The sequence below is a fragment of the Harpia harpyja genome, chromosome 8 (genome assembly GCF_026419915.1).
Source record: "Harpia harpyja isolate bHarHar1 chromosome 8, bHarHar1 primary haplotype, whole genome shotgun sequence".
NCBI classification, from domain to species: domain Eukaryota; kingdom Metazoa; phylum Chordata; class Aves; order Accipitriformes; family Accipitridae; genus Harpia; species Harpia harpyja.
In genome coordinates, this window is record NC_068947.1 from 19187628 (window position 1) to 19205195 (window position 17568).

Below are 17568 nucleotides of genomic sequence, written 5' to 3' on the forward strand. Positions count from 1 at the left end.
CGCCCTGCTTTGATTTATGTTTATATGACACTTTGGTAATATAAGCAGACCCAACTCCATGTAAGCATTAGTATTATTGGATAAGGAACCATCTTTCATAAATTATCACAACTGAGAATCCACCATTGTACAAGAAAATTATTGCATCACATTGGGTTTTTGTTTAAGAAAGCAATTTAATGTAATTATTGTCATTATTTGTCAATTATTTTTCTTAGAATATTTGTATATTCTTGAAAGATTTCCTCAGCTTGCTAATTCAACAGCACAGAAATCTCTATAAATTTCTTTCTCCAATATTTTTGAGGAATATGAAAACTGTGAGATCAATTCTAGATTTCTTTCTATCATCTGTAGAGTTTAGACAGAATGTTTGTGTGGTTCGTATTTATTTCTTATTTTGTGGTGCAGTTACAGATCATGCACAAGTGTGAGAATCTAGACGGTACTGAGCCAGACTGATATTTAGGGCTTGCTCTGAAGTCATAAGCTCTTTTTGCAAAATTGCTTTTTAAGTCACCTTCTAATATTTCCCTGCTCAGGAAACTTCACTCTTTTCTGGGTGAGCAGACCTCTACAGATGTCTCATCCAGAGATTTATGAATTCATCTTCATAGAAGATATGCAAGAAAAGGCAACTAAGTCTGAAAGCTATGTGAACACCTGGATCATGCCAGGTATTTTACATTCTTGTCTTCTGTGTTATATACAGTCAGCATTCTAGGTTTATTTTTAATTAAACATTAATATTAATACTCTCCATTTTGCAACCAAAAGAAATATCAGAAAACTATGTAAAACATTCTAAACTTTTCATTCAAATGTCTTTATATGGGTAAGTTTAATGGAAAGGCTACCATCAGCCTTTGGCAAACCAAAATCTTTGGTTGCAGAGCCAAGCTAAACTTGGCATTTGAAGCCAAAACATAAACTGAGCCACTAGAGCTGACTGCACATATATGAAAAGGAAAATAAGTAATACTCATATACGGAATTTCTGTGGCAAAATATTTTATGTCCTGCCTATTCTCAATTTTTTTCATAGGTTCCTAGTACTTTACTATAACATTGTTAGCCAGAACTATGAAAACAAAAATTTGAAATGTGTAAACAATGTGCCATATTTAAGGTACAGTATAGCAAAAATACTGCACTGTGACATGATATAGTTCCCTGAAATATCCATGTTACCGGTCAGTTACATCAAACAGGGATCTGTGATATCAAATATATCCTGGTATATGTTATTGGTTCCCCATTGTTTTTCCATATGTCACTGCTCCATATCTCATCCTCTTCTCTGCAACACACACTTTGTCCAATGTTTTTTATGTATATATGTACCCACACACAGAGAAGTCAGAAAGGCTAGTCCAATATACTGAGGCATTGGGAACTGAGATGCTGGGGGGCGGTTGGGGCAGAGCAGGAAATATGGCTGGAAGGAGATGGCTGTGGCAAGGTCAAGGGCAGGAGCAGGGAGAGAACTTTCTTGGGTTTGCCCCTTTCTTTTTCCTACCATACTTCAGCCTGCACTTCCTTGCAGCATTGTCCCATGCCCAGCATTACCAGCAGCAACACCCCATTGGAGAAGCTCTGTATTTACTGCAACATCTTTGTATCACGATATGCCATTTGAAGAACTATTGCTGTAGGGGTTTTGGGGGGTTGGAAGTAACACAAGTTTTGACGTGAGAAAGCCAGCAACAAGGGCATTAAAAGGAAGACGGAAGTGATAATGTAACATTAGAATCTTATAAAAAAATGCCTCAACCCACTTTTCCTTAAATAAGTCTGTCATCATTTTAGTTTCTAATATTTTGTGGTTAACCAGAGCTAGAAAAATAATGGTCTGCTCCTACCTACTGATGTTGATTGCAAACATCCTCATGAACTTCAGTGGGATCTGGAAGTAGTCTTTCATGCCTTGTACCAGTAGTTAAAGATGGAGAGAGTTGGCTTTCCTTGGTATATGGTTTCTGGCACTAGCTGTGGTTAGTGTTGTGTTTTGTTTTGTTTTGTTTTGAGTTTGGTTTTTTTTCCTCCCCAAATATATAAACCTGAACTCTGAGTTTTCCGTCTCAATGTCCAAAGTATTTGCAAGTACCATGTTAGGGAGTGACTGATAGCAAAGATTTCCACCTCCCATAAAAGTTTAGCTTCCCCCTGAATGGGGATCCTAACAATCGATGACCTTTTACAAGAAAGCAACTAAATTTAAGAGGCTTGTGACTTTTGTCGCACTGGGAAAAATAGATAGTAGCAGCATCAAGATAAATAATGTAGTAATTCAAGGAAGTAAGTAGAGAGAATTCTTTTTTATCAAAGGATATCTTTAATTATCTTTAAACATTAAAAATATGAAAAAAATACTCAATGGTTATTACTACATGGAAAGTATAGAGGGACCACATTTTTCTTTCTAGAAGGGATTTTTAAAAATATTTAAAGGAAAAATGTTATTTCTGTGTCTTGAGGGCCATATGTAAAATTATACTTTAACCCATAAATGAATCAATTTATTATGAAAATTATTTATGTAAACAAAAAATTAGGATTAAAATTTTTACTGTAGACATTCTGTAGTCCTTGTTTCTCATAGCAGTTGTATTTGTCCCCTATGTGTGTAAAAAAACTTACTTTTACCCTTAACCAGACAACTTCTTTTTCCCTTAATGTTATTCTGTACTAACTTGTTGCTTTGTAACAAGGAAGACTTAGCAAATCTAGTTTTAGTTTTGTGTTCACACTGTAATTGTGAATTTGTCTTAATATATAAAAAAAACTCATCAGCACCAATTCATATACAGTGCCTATAGCTGAATAAATGTTTGAAGATCATGAAAATACAAGGATTAATAGCCATACTTTTATAAAATAAATTGATACATTAAATTCTCGATATGTAGCTGAACACAAAACAGATGAATTCATCTCATTCAAAGTTTCAAGCAGGCAGCAGTCTCTGTTAAAATCAGTTACATACCTAACACAGTTGACCTTCTATTCAATGGTTACAGAGTTTAAGTCAAAGACACAGTATACCTTACGCCTACGGTGTTGATCTATCTTCATTTTACATTTAATCAGGAGTAAATGCTTTAGAAAGCTTGTCTAGCTGGATGGAGGAAATGGAAATTGTCAAGGATTGGGTACCATTTTTACAATCTGAAGACATGCTTTCAACCGTCCCATGTTCTTTCCAAATTTAATAAAATCATGACGTTATGTTTCAAAAGAAGTAGAACATAAAAGAATAAAGAAGAATACTGATGAAAAAGAAGAATAAACAAAAATTATTAAATTAGATTTACTCCCATCTCTTACTTCCAAAATAACTACTTACCAATAGCAGAACACAATGTATTTTGTATATTGTAACAGTACAGGAAAGAGTTCAGTGAGTCTTGACGATTGACCGTTTCCTCTTTCACAATTACTTACATCTTCTTATCAGAAATAACATGCCTTGATGCCTGCAATGTTTCCATTTATATGTATGTTGTTAACTGTAACTCTTAATATCATTGACGTTTCCTGCTGTAATAGAATTTTTGAACACAGAGAAATCAGGTCATGGGAGAAATTTACATCCTTAAAGATCTATTCAGGATTATTCTGTATATATATGTGTATATATATACTCTGTATACATAGCCTATTTATGCAAATAGAACATTTTTGTCATGGGAAAAATGTTTGGAATGCACTTTGCTTCACAAAGAAATTATTACTACAATTCATCAATCTCTTTTTACTCTTGGAAACTGAATCTCTTTCGAGTTACATGTTGCAGAAGTTCATAATCCAAACAAAAGCAGAGTCACCATGAAAGGGAACATTCCAAACCTTTGCAATCAAAGCAAGCTTATTAAAAGGACAAAAAAGAGAAAGAAAAAGAAATAAAAAAGAAAAAAGTATTCAAGTGTTCCCAAAAGTAAAAGGACAAAAGTTACTTGAATGTAAGAGCACAGTAAAACAAGTGTTCGAAATAGGCAGGAATATGGCCATGTACATATAGGAGAAAGACTGTTGGCCTATTAGCTTCATGTAATATTTCTACAAATTGAGAAACTCCCCAAAAGAATTAAAAGTCTCCTTTAAAGATTGCAGTTTAGGAAAGCATTCTTCGTAGACACATGGAATTACATGTTGTTCTAAAAAGCAAATCTGTATTTTTGTTGTTGCTTTTTCACATTAGAATGTATTTAAACATAAACTTGAACTTGTGGTTCACTTGGGATCAATGCATTCCTTCTTTCAGATGAGTAACAAGGGGAAGTTCCAATAATTTCTGCAGAATTAACTCATAACTTCCATTTACTTTCAGGCAGATTATTTCTTCCGTAGAATTTAACATGAAGTTTCTACTACTCATATGCAATATTCATGCATAACTTTCCCATATTTTTCTAGACTTACAGCTATGTGATGGAAACCACTGGACTCAAAAGTCATGAGGGCTTCCCCGCTTGGAGCCCAGATTGTGAACAGAGCCCATAGAGCATCTCACCTTCAGCTGTGAAATCCAGGAGCCTACTCATAGAGATACATTGACTGTATCGGCTTGACATAGTCACATAGGCATAGAGAGAGGCTTTATGTACCCTATTTTGCTGTTCTTCTGTGTCATCGGGGCTGTTCTCATTCCTACTCTGGCAGAGGATGAGAAGTGAGATCTAATGGAAAATCTAACGATCTCTTAGCTCACTCTTTCTTATGATAAACATAACCCTGATTATCCAAGTTCTACTTGGATACAGAGCAAAACAAAAAGCAGGAACATCAACAACCTAAAAATGTCAAGACAATGAAATATCTCTAATGACTTTCATTGGAAACACCTGCTTACCATGAAAGGCAGCATGGGCGAAAGCATAAGTTGGTTGGAAAATGAAATAAGTGACAGACAAAGGTTTACCAGAATTGAAAGTCAATATCTAAGAGCCATGGAGGAAGAGCTCAAAAAAGCGCGGCAGTGGACAGGAAGCTTTTGGGGTTTTGCTTTTATAATACGTGAGAAATTGTTAGTCATAATACTACAGTTGAGAGCTAAAGATACTGATTCACTTAAGTATTTTTTTTCTTCTGTGAAGAAAATATGAGATCCAAGTAATAATAAAGTGTGTTCCCAGAAAAGGGTTCCTTAGATATCTTCCTCCCTTCAGGTATTTTCTTCAGGAACAGAAAACTAAAATAAATGTAAAAGAGGAGAAGTAATTAATTGTTAAAAATAATGTTTTGTTAAGAAAGGATCTGAACTGAAACAATCTAACCAACTTATTTCAGTTGTGGAAGTTGGAAATTCTGAGCTGCAAGTATGAAGGCTGACCTCTCTTGCCATTCCTCAAATTTATTGAAAAGCCTCTTTTAGCATTCTTCAGAAACAATATTCTAGGAATTATAACTGTACAGTATCCAGCCCTCTTCCTGTTCTTTTTACTGTAGTATTTAATGGCAAGTAGCCAGCATCATTAACTAATTTGCTGTAGTATTTCCATGTTCAGTGACCTCCTGTTTCAAATAACTTTCAAAATAAATAGTTACTCATTCAAAGAAAGTTCCATACTAAGAAAATATTTAACCAAGTCTTTGCTTTATGAAGTGTATATATGAGAGCTATTCATTTTAAGATGTGCATCAATGTAGCAAAATGATAATGAGCAAGCACTGAATAAAGTCTTGAAGATAAAATCCTTCACAGCAAACTTTCATTAATAGTTCTATGTTCATCTTCTGTTCTAACTTCCTTTAAGCTGCAAGGTTTTTCTATGCATTACAAGACAAGGCAACAAATAGTGCAGGAGTGCAATGAGTGCTTTTTGGAATTAGAGTAAATTAATTATCTGTTAGGCTGCTAATAGGTTTGGAAAATCCAGTGTTCTTTGTGTCTCAGTTTAAAAAAGCTCAAACAGAACACAGCATAGCAGACTTGAAAGACCATATAACGTCTCAGAAACTGGTCTTAGCTGGAAATTCAAGCCCCTGACATACTTTGTATTCTACTGGAGTTTATTTATTGACAGTTTTCCAACAATGAATGTGTTGCAAAAAATGGTTTGCCATTTGAACTTTCTTCAGATATCCAACACACAAAGAGAAAAAAACTGTAGTGGGGGTATTTTTCAGTCCTTTTCTTTGCAGTGTTTACCAACACTGAAGCAGTCATGGGAACGGGGTAAATGGGACAAGTGGAAGAAGAGTGAGGAGAGAGAGCAGGGGATGGAGGACAGTAAGTCTGGAAGTGTTGCCACTAGCAGACCTGTGGAGCCTACTCATTGGTGTTCATACACTGGGAGAAAGGTTTACCCAACCACATCTGCAGGCTTTTATGCTAAACTAAAAGTCATTGCTTGCTTACTGTTCTACAATATGAGAATTTAGGGAAAAACAATTCTCTGATCATTTATAGTTTAACACTACCTCCAGTAAAACCCAAAGAATGGGTTTTTCTGGAGAGAAAGATCTTTCATCAAAATACCAGATGTCATGTCACCTAAATTATTTTCAAACAGTTCTGAAAACCCACAAACTTATTAACTTAATAACTTTAAAACTGGAGCAGATAATGTATTTATGAAAGAGGTTTATTTCTACTTTTGAGAGGAAACAAAAATAAACAAAATCTGGATGGGAATTCCCATATTTTATCTTAATGTCTCATATTCTCTGGTTTATTTATTTGGACTTGTGGAACAAGGTAAGAGGGGAAGGGATCTGGTCTGTGGTACACAGTTCTAGTAACTCATTAGTTTGTTTTGTCTTGCCTGTCCAAGTAGATCTTGGTTGAAGGTACCATGACAGTTGGTCTCTAGAGAAAAACATTCTGATAAAGTTTCATGAAACTGGTAAAACAGAGATAACTCAAGGCATTCTAAGGTCAACTAGAAAAGTGCCAAATAGATTTGCAACCACCTACTGAAAAATGTGTTAACCAATTGATGTAAACTGACAGATACAGAATGTTTCTTTCCTTCTCATATTCATTCTCCTGGTGTGATCAGACTCAATGATTTATATAATTGGTCTGTAGGATATGTATATCTTTTATTATTTATTTTGCTGCCTTTATTTTTTCCCTTTACGTTTAAAAGCCTCAAGTTGAATTAATGGAGGTTTCCTCAGTTTCTCATAGATCAGAGAAAGATTAATTACTTTTTTTTTTTTTTTAGTTTTTCCTTCAGTGAAGAAAATAATTCCTCAGTGTCATAAGTTACCCCATTTCTGAAAGATAGTTGATAGTGTATCTGGCCCTTTGTGACTTCAAACTTTAAATTTATTCCCCAAATTCCTTTGAAATCAAATGTGAAATACATAACCCCTAATATGCATTGCTCAATGTTAACTAACTTCAATATACAAGTAGCTCATCAAGATTTTAATCCAGTCTCCAAAAGCTTATTAGCTAACTGCACTATTCACCCAGGTTTATTTGTTTTCTCTGGTTTCAGTATTAGAAAACTCTCATTGGGTTCAATGACATTAGAGATAAACACTTTATAATGTCCTTTCCTGTTTTACCTTTGTATGACACTAAAAACATGAGGACTGCAAATAGGCAGAATTGGGTACCAAATGCTTGTATTTACCGACAGCACACAGACATGGAAGAGACAACTGTGTATCTTTGCTCTAATTGTTTCTAGAACATAGAAAAGAGTGAACATTACTGGAGGGCCTGCAAACTATTTCAAGTAGCTAACTTTTATAATCAGTTAGAGAATGCATGTATATGGGGTTTTTAGTGTTTTGTACTAAATTACCAGGCTTTTTTAATCCAGATTACTGTGTCTTCACAGATAAGCGATGCACAGAGAACTGCTTCAGTTTGATTTATGTATCATGGTTAGTCCCGTCCTTGGCACTGCTCCTTCCCATCAGGACTTGAAGGAGGAAGGGAGAAGGATGAAAGTCTTGCTGCATTATCTTCTGAAATGCTATTGCTGGAGAAGCTTCCTCTCTGGATAAATGACAGCTAAGATCTTTACATGGTACTCCAGGCTTTAACCAGGCTTTTAAATTGTGCTCTGCTCTGATGATGAATTCACTATATGCCTTATGAAGCATGTGATAAGTCATTTGCATCAGCTGTCTTTCTAATGCCCTATCAAAGTCTTTAATTTTTTTCTTTAAAACCAAGGTTACTGCATATGCAAAAATTAGGAATCATACCGGTATATAACTGAATAGGAAATTCATTCTCTCCCTCTACCTCCCTGATCCTGTCCCTTTCTCTCTCTCCCTGCTTCCCTCTTCTTTTTTCTCCCTCTCTATTTGTATATGAGATATGAGGAGTCACAAACAGTATGTCAGAGAAATTAACGACAGTATTTCTTAATCTGGTAAATGGTTTACTAGAAAAGGGACTGCAGTTAAAATAATATACTTTCCATATAGGGAATTCAGTAGTGTCACAGACTTAATTGTTGGCAGTTTGTGAAATAATCCCTTATCTATATGTAGGTGTTGGTGATCAATCATATCCATTTATTTGACAAAACTCAGATGTGTTTCAGTCAATGAATTGTTTGTAAGTTTTCACGTGTGTGTTTGCTCTCCAAAATTCAGAATACACACCTTGACTCTTTGATAGATTATAGAAGTTCTCCTGGAATTAATCTTTTTCTTCAGTTATGTGACAGAATTATGTTTTCATGAAAATATCTATCATCATAAAAAATACATTCTAAATTGGTAAATACTCTTCATTATCAGAGTTATCTTCTTGAAGCTTTTCTGTCAATAAGCTTTACTGTTAGGAAATTAAAGAACAAAAAGAAAGGAGACATAAAAAACAATCAAATGACTGTTAACAAATGTTATTTTGTAATATCTGCCCAGCATTGTTTCAGTACCACATTTAGAAATTGTCACATCTGTACCCCATTGCTACATCAGAAATTCTCACAGATAAAAACCTAGCAATGTGTTCTTTACAAAAATATTACGTGATCAAGGGACAAAACTCCCTCAGTTGGACTTTATTCTAGGACAATAAATACTTATTTTCAGGACAGAATGGTGATTATGTTGCCTGAAAGTCAATTTGTCCTTACTTCCTTCATATATAGACTGCAGAACTTCCTTATTCAAATTGGAAGTGATCTCATCTTTTTATTGGATCCTAGTTAAGCAAAAATCCTTTAAAAGCATTTAAGAATTAACTTAAAATATGGAAAAAATACAGACACAATTCTTTTCTATTTATCTATATTGTTATATGATGTTTAAACATGATTGCCTATGGTATTTCTGGTATCTCTAAATAAACAACTGAGAATGGAGATATGGGCCATATAAACATTAGGGAAAGTTATTTGGCATGAGAAGACACTTTCATTTAAGCTGTAGGGAATATATCTCATTTGATCTTCCTTGAGTCTCTAGTGGTTAGTTCTGAGTCACTGGGAGAATGTGGCTTGGAATTTAATTTGACTGACAAGTGGCCTCCCACTGAGGGAACACTGAAAAGTGTTGAGGAAGCAACATCCCATATAAGCAAGTTGGTTTTGTGGTTTTGTCTGTGACAATCAGGATAACCAAGAGACAGAGCAGGTTACAGGGTTGCACAAGTACTCCAAACATCAGGTTAGGGCCCCAAAAGATCCTCTGCCTGCTTCTAAAGAGCATTCAGACATTGATATCTTGTTGGACCCATAAGGTACGATGACAGTAGGAGACGATTGAGAAGGCTAAGTTCAGTTTGAAGGTTTCCAAACATGGTAGTTTCTCTGTATATGTCACCTCCTCCTGGGGTCCTGCTGATGCACTGTGTAACTGCCAGCCGGTGTAAAAGAGCATGTTGTGCAAATGAACAGTGATGTCTACAGTGACGTGGATTTGGCACTGAGGAAGCAGGTATTTATCCGCAGAAATGAGTGTCCATTTGTCGCTACGGAAAGAGACCTTATGCCCATGTGGCTAACATGATGTGGTGGACTTCATTTTGGCAAAACAGTTTTAATGAAGTATCCACCTCCAGTTGTTCCTCCACAGGAAGCCTTTATGAAACTTGTTGAAGCATGGTATCATGTCTCAGGACAGTTTTCTATGAATGTGTGAGTTTGTAACAGAAATAAATTCCTCTGGTGCAAGAAAGATTTGATAATGTCTTTATTTACCAATGGATTTGGGGTGCATTTTCTTGTAACTTGAGATTTGATAGAGCAAGTAGCAATCTTGGAGGACTGGAATATATTTGAGAAGAGCAAATAGAGAAGAGACTTTTTTTTTTGTATGCATTTATGTAAGTAGGTTGGTTTGTCTGTTCTTGTAGCCTTGCTATATAATTTTTCAGTGCTTTTGAGGGGAAAAAAAGTCATGACATTAAGGAGTTATGGAATTCTCTATGCTTTGTTTGGCAGGCTTTCATATAGCAACTTGAACCCACCTAACTTCAGTCTATCTTTAACATAAATCATCCAAAGGGCTTCAGAAAGACATAAGCTATTGAAAATACACAAAGTGCTCTTTTCCCACAAAACTTCAAATATAACAGCTGTTCTCTGTTTTTTTAATTCTTCTGAGAATGCAGTGATTTGACAAGTTGCAATATGGATTGTATTTATTTAGTTCATATTCTGTTTTATAACAATTATTTCAATAACTATAGAAAATATTTGAATTTACACTTTGCACTTTACATTTTCTTTCCCACTCAACTGCATAAAGAAAAATAATGACCTGTGATATCATTGTCCAAGAGTATTTCATAAGAAACTGAAAAATATGTTCTGTCCACCATAGTTTTGAATTTATCTAAAGGGATATTCATATTTAGCAAGAATTTATATCTAGATTGCCCAGAGAAAACAGAAATTAGGGACAGTATTTTCTATACCTATTCGCATAAAAGTAGTTTATGTAATTAGGGGCATTATCAAACATCTGAAATACAGAAGGAGTCAGAGCTGATATTTAATTTACCTGATTTCTTTGTGTTTTTTTCTGGCTAGTTCTTCCTGAATAACTGCAGAAAAAGATTGACTTTGGTTTAAAGGTGGGTCATTCATCTGTCCTTCTTCCAAAAGGATCATCACATAATTCCTAACATGAAATGCCAGACATTTACAGTTAGACTATAGAAGACGTTTACAGTGTCAGTCACAGCAGCTAAAATTGCTTCTGTAACTATTTCCTATGCTGAGTATAGGGAAGGCTACATACACTACAGCCAAGGTAAGCACATGTCTAGGATATGGTAGACATTCAATTTTAATGATGGGACCTGTTTTGGCAAACGTAGTTGTTTGCTTTTAAAAGGAGGTCAGCTTTCTGTAGCTCCACCATGGTTAGTTGTCTGAATTTCCCACAGACTTGCTTAGAATAGGTCCTGTACAGTATTGGTGTGTAGCATAGTGAAAGATGTATTCCAGCTGTGGGCTGACTTTCAGAGGCAAATGAGATACAAAAAGAAGTAAGCAAAAGTAACAAATATGAATATATAGAGAGCCACTTTATTGCAGCAATTAAAGCTTGTGTTATTTCTAACACCAAAGTACAATAAGCAATTGTGTTCTGCCTTCTTAAAGAGATTAAACTGCAATTCAGTAACCTGTGTTTACACAGCTAATGTAAACTATTGGAGTACATTAACACTTCTTATGTATTTATAAATTGCTAAATACCCATCTAGGATTGTGTTCCCAAATTATTTTTTTTAAGTCATTGGAGAATAGATTAATTTGACTTCATATTACATTTCTAATCCAGTGGTTTTGCTGTGGCAATGGAAGATCCAGAAGGCAATTAGTACTTATGAGTACTGCTACTACCATTTGATCTTTCCCTGAGAAACAGTGTTGGGAAGATTTGAATAAGTAGTCCCTACAGACATCCTCAAGAAGACACTTCTGAAAGTCAAACTTGGGGATTAACTTTTAGTTGTGAATCAGCTCAACAGACCTCTCTAAACTGGGAATAAGATTATTTACCCTTCACATTTAATACATAAACAGGAACAAATCTTCTGGAGTTTGTGCCACCTCTTGAAATAGGACCGGGAAAGTGACCAGAGCAGTTGTTTGTTGCTGGTTGTGCCTCTCCCCTTGAGTAGCCCTCACCGGAGTTTCTGGTTCAGTGTCTTGTCTTTCCCAAACCTTGCAACTATTACACACTGATGCTGTAGCAAGAGCAATGCTGATAACAACAGGTCTACATGTATGTCCCAATCGTGCATTAAGAGTGCCGTGTAAAACAAACAAGTGCAATGTGGGGCAAGTGCTAGAAAACCTGCCTGGGAAAGGTATGTGAGCCTGTAGAGTTTCTGGTGCTCCAGAGGCTGCTTCAGGCAGATGCAGTATGGAGGTACCTCATGGAGTGTGGGTCTGGAGCCTGTGTTTACACAGGTGTTTTCTTACTGAAGACAGACCTCATGACCAGCCTAACAGGAAAGTGCAACTTAAGCCTGTACTTAAGCTCAAAGAAAAACTAGAAAAAAAAAATCAAGGGAGGTTTTAATTTATTCACGTTTAAAATTATTATTATTATTACTATTGTTGTTGTTGTTGTTATTGTTATTATATTTACTTACACCCTTAAACAATCTCCTGAAAGTAAAGATAAAACTACACATCTTCTGCGGTTTGTATAATCATATGTATATACAATCATCTCTCAAGTACATGTTTTTATATAAATGTGTGTGTGTATATATGTATGTATATATATACACAGAGCGTCTTGATATATATTACTGTCTATCAAGAAGTGTATTGCTATTTGTTTATTAGATTACTAATATAATATTATTACATATCTCAATTATAGTCAAAACATTTTAAGTACCTTGAAGATACATATAAACACAGTCACGACAATAAGTACAGTTTATAAAAAGAAGGGAAAAAGGTGGGAGAAATAGGTGTAATGGGACGTTTGGGGAAAGGTGTAGTCATTAAGTTTGTTTTGCAATTGTTGAATATGAATGAGGATATGTATTTACAAAATATATACGATGTTCTTTTTTAGAAACTGTATATTATGTTTATTTGGTTTTCAATACTTAACACCATTGGTTTTAAAATTGGCTAGGATATACTGATAACATATTCCTGAAATCAAGTAATCAAAGCTTGGTACTGAAATACCAAATGGGTGCCTAACTTTGTCATTCTTAGCATGAGTATAATGCTTATTAATTAGTCTTCCCTGATTCAGTGTAAAATTTCATCACATGTCCTCTAGCCTTCAAAATGAAGCTTAGAAGTCTGACAAGAAGGGTCATTAAAATCTAATTGATTGAATGGACCTTTGAGACCTTCCAGATGAGGGTAAGGTGCTTGCATAGCTTTGGGAATATGGTTTGCCCACAACATTGTTTTCAACTTCATGTATGCTTTAAACATCACAAATTAAGATAACATTCCTTGTGTAGGGAACAGGTCTCTTCAAGCAAGACTCTGATCCCACAAAAATTCATGTGCTTGATTTTATGTAACTGCAAGTAGTTCTCCTGATTTCAGCAGAACAACACAGAGGCTTAGATTTATGTGGTCTCCTTTATAAGGTCAAGCACAAAGTAAATAAAGAACAGAACATAAAGAATGTGCAGTCTTAGGAGGAGGAAAGAAGTTTATCAACTTGTACAAGGCCAAAATTTTATCCTGAAGCCCTCTTCTTGAAACAGTATGCATCATAAACTGCCTGGGAGAGGGATGGTCTCCTCATTGCCATTGGTAAAAGGTATAGTCCATTGGGAATTTCAGGCATTTCTATAATATTTTTATCTTTTACTTACCATTTTCTCTCTTCTAGATTAGTAATAAATAGAATAAAAAGTTTGTATAGTATTACTGAGTGGAACAATCTGTGTTGGACTCAGTAGAACCCAATACAGAAAAACTAATCTGATTTCAGTACACAGGAGAGTACATTTAGGATTAGAAGTGTTCACAGCACCTCTACTAAAATTGGTGCTCTAACAATGTATTTCCTGAAAGAAGATCTGCAAACAAACTGAAATTTGCAGTCTAGCAAGATTACTTTTAATCTACAGTCCTGCTGTAGACTGTCGGTGTCTCGGTTTCATGGCTGGGTGACATGTGATGCAAAAGGAAGGAGCAGACTTTACTGGAAATCCAATATAGTTTGGACACATACCTTAGTAGTATAGATGAGTATCAAGTTCAGAAATACTGATTAATAATTAACAACACACTTCTTTATTCTTTCAATTGAAAAGCTATCAATACCACTCACTGAGATACTGAGAAATGAAGTTTAAAAATTAAAATTGAAAGAATAGGATTTTCCATCATTAGTAAAGTTCCAAAAATTAATTTATTACTTTGCATATATTGTCTCATTTATGCAAAGCTCTATACATGTATTGACTTCACCAAATCAGTAGTACTGCTAATATCAGTGCTAAGCATCTGCATTAATCTTTCCACAATGAAACCACAATTTGGATGTCAAGCCATTCACACACTAAGTTCATTTTCCTTACCATAAATGACAAATATTCACTAACACCACCAACAAAGTGAAGGAAAAACATTTGCAATATAAGAAGTTAAAAACCTAGGTTTCTTGACAAATTCATTTCCCTTTGAGACAATCTGGTACATTTTAGTTATTATCATTCAGGAGAACTGTTTCTATTTCTTTTTAGCAAAATCTTGAATCACTGTACATCAATAAAAACTAGGACTCCCCACCCCACTTTCAGAGACACCAATAATTCTTGCAATAGGTTGTTGGTTTCTTTTTTCTCCATCTTTAGTTTTATTATAAAAATAAATGGATTTTTTTAATTTTTTTTTAAGTCAAAAAACCTTATTTTCAGCCACTCCCACACTGTCTTTTATTATTATCTGTCTCATGTAGCCTTAGGTACCTATTTCTGTATTCATATTTAACATCATAATAGATCTTATCTAACCATTTTCTTAAGGAACTTTTATGTGGCTGGAATGTTCAAAAATACTTCTGAAACTCTTATTTAATGCCCCTAGGGAATCAGTGTCTCTCTCTTTGGGACACTTTTGAACATACCACCTGTGGATGCCATTTCCTGGTGTTTTACTGTGTGCACTGTGCAGGTGAACACTTACATATCTTTTATGCTGAGAGTCAACTTTTAAAATGTCTTCCACTGCAATTTCTTCATTAATAGTCTCCTGGGATCTGATCCAGCTATGTTACTAAACATGAGCCAAGCTTTACATTGACTTCAGCAAGACTACCCCATGCTTAAAGTTATTTGTGAATTAACATGCTTTCCGAGATTGGAAATTTGATTGTGGTGATTTCATTAGATTAGACATTTGGTAGAGTTGTAGGCGAAAAAGAAATTTGCTAATAAAATATTTTAAGTAGAACTTCTAAATGGTGAGTGAAAATAACAACATTAGGCCCAATTTTTCTCCTTTGGACAACGTAACAGAGTATACACTCTGGATTCAGAATTTCTGTACTATTTGTTCCATATCAGATGTGTTGAGAATAAAGCAATAAAAGACAGCGTGCGATATGGAATGAAAAAGGCTTTAGCATATTTCCTAATATTAGGAAATACAACTACAATTCCAAATATTGAATTTAAATCAACTCTAGACAGTTAAAGTAATATCAGAGGTAATAAATGTAATAAGTCAATGTCTGCTAAAGTCAGCAAGACTGTAGTCTTAGAAACATAGAGCTTAAAAATATTCATACTTTAGTCTTTCTTATTACATTCTGCATAGCACCGTGCTTTACTACATGACAGCTGTATTAAGTGCTAATGGAACTTACTACAAAAAGAGTTCAGCACTTTGTTGCTGCTTCATTAAAGCTTACTCAAATCAATTTAATGTAGTATAAAGGTTTTCAGGATGATACTCCATCTGATAGAGAAGACAGAAAAGCAAGAAGAGAGAAGGACTACAACATGACATTTAAAAAGAGTAAAGGTCTGTATAGAGAAAGTAATACCCAGAAACATTGTGGGAAAAAAAGTAAAGGAGGAGACTTGTACTGGAGAGTATGCAACAGGGAGACACAAATTTGTAAAGGCTTGGTTTTTAAAAAGTATCGCTAAAATACCAGAAATCAAAAGAAAAAGTGGTTAACAATGAAGGTTTTTTAAGTGTTCACCTAGTGCCATACTACTGGAAAATGCATTTAACAAATTCTGTAAATCTTCCACATTTTTAGATCCGTGTTACTAGTAACTTCACAAAATGGATCTACAGCCAGTACAAATCAAAGAAGAATCAAGTTTGGGTTTTTTTAGTTTCAAATCACTTGTAAAGAATTTTGTGGATCCACTATCCACCTATAGCAGTGTTATAGTATCCAAATTTAAAAAGTGCAAATATTTCAGTGCTTTGAGCAGGTTTGCACTTTTTTTCTAACCCGGGCACTTTTAATAATTTCTGAGCAATGAAAGTAGTTCATTGAGATGCTTTGAGTCAGTTGATATTCAAGTAGTGTATCTGTATCTACAACTATTCATTTTTCATATTTCAAAAATTACTGTTACATGTTCAAAAAGTACAGTTATAGAACACAATATTGCACCATAAACAAAGTCCATGTTTGCAGAACAATGGATAACCTTGGATATCTTAATATTTTCTATTCTATTTGTGGTAATAGCCATCAATTTATCTTTTTATTTGCTACTTCTTTATTATCCATAGCATCCTGACACTGTTCAAACAGACAAACCTTAAAACTGATGAAGTTTTCATTCATCAGAGATGGCACTATTTATGTCACATATAACACCTCATTTTCAATTGGCTCTTGTTCAATTTTTCAACTCTGTGTCAAAGCCAAAGCCTAATAGCAAAAGAAGAAAATGGCAACAATCTTGTCCTTAGTCTTAAAGATTAAATATCATTTTACTGTTAGACATGATGAAGTAAGTTGCATTGCAGTTTTATGTGCTAGTGAATTACTAAATATGGTCTTGGCTCAATGCCACCTCAGTTTTCCACAGCAGACGGGGAAACTTTTTTTGTTGTTTATGTGTGTTTCAGGAGATGGAAGGACCTTGGCATCCTAAATGCAGTGAAGAATATTCATCCCTCAAGAGAGCATGGACATTTTACCAGTGTAGTAGAATACAGCAAGCAGCATCATGCATTCTTGCCCAGCTTTAAGAAATAACATCAGAGTTGCACTAAATTTGAAGTAGAGAAGAAAGTATGGTGGCCTATACAATGTCCTAGATCTTAAAACAGGGAACTAAACAGCTTTGTGCTGCTGACAGCTAACAAGAAACTACCCTTTTGATTTCAAGTTTGCAAATTCAGTGTGATGTTACTTGTAAATGAAATAATATTCAAAAAGATGTCTCTTCAAATGACTCATTGACTTGTTCTTCCAAGATACACATGTATATCAAGAGGTTTAACACATCCACTCTAAACACGGACAGTGCTATTGTTATTGGATATTGCTGGGGTAGACAGAGAATGTTAGAGAGGCTCTTCAGTGACCAGCAGAGCTGACAAAGTATCCTGGTTAAATGTAGAAGTTAATATCCTATGAAGGTGTATCAATATTAGTGTACTTGTAGTACCTGGGGGACCCAATTCCATGTTGTTCTCATTGAGGTGACATTGTCTAAATACA

At 34.8% G+C, this 17568-nt stretch overlaps 1 long non-coding RNA gene across 1 annotated transcript; it reads left to right on the top strand.

Moving 5' to 3' along the window:
* The first annotated feature begins 545 nt into the window (after positions 1–545).
* Positions 546–13265, top strand: LOC128145152 (uncharacterized). The gene is made up of 3 exons (XR_008236357.1): positions 546–677; positions 10956–10999; positions 13186–13265. It is a non-coding gene; the product is annotated as an uncharacterized LOC128145152 (long non-coding RNA).
* The last annotated feature ends 4303 nt before the right edge of the window (positions 13266–17568 follow it).